Source organism: Meleagris gallopavo, chromosome 16 (assembly GCF_000146605.3).
Source record: "Meleagris gallopavo isolate NT-WF06-2002-E0010 breed Aviagen turkey brand Nicholas breeding stock chromosome 16, Turkey_5.1, whole genome shotgun sequence".
Lineage (NCBI taxonomy): Eukaryota > Metazoa > Chordata > Aves > Galliformes > Phasianidae > Meleagris > Meleagris gallopavo.
In genome coordinates this window covers 3,538,963-3,539,304 of record NC_015026.2, presented here as the reverse complement: position 1 = coordinate 3,539,304, position 342 = coordinate 3,538,963, and positions in this window count along the sequence as shown.

Genomic DNA, 342 nt, shown 5'->3' with positions numbered 1-342 from the left:
AAATAAAATAGAATGTGCGGTGGGAAAACTGATTGAAGTGCATTCAGGGTGCTGACAGGTAGAAAGGGAAATGCAGTGTGCCATGTAAGAGCTACAGTGCAGCACTTCATATGGCACCTCACACACAGTGGATCTGTGATGTGCAGCAACAAGCAAATGGGAATGTAATGCAGGCTGACTTAAACCTGACTGAACACAAGTATTAGTTTTTTCTAAGTTGAACTCAGTGACAGGGTAGACAAAGTGAAGCTGCAGAGGTCACTAACATTGTCCTTCTTGGTGAGAGAGATAAGTCCTAACTCGGACACCAGAAGAAAATCTTGTTGAGGATTGTGGGTGAGC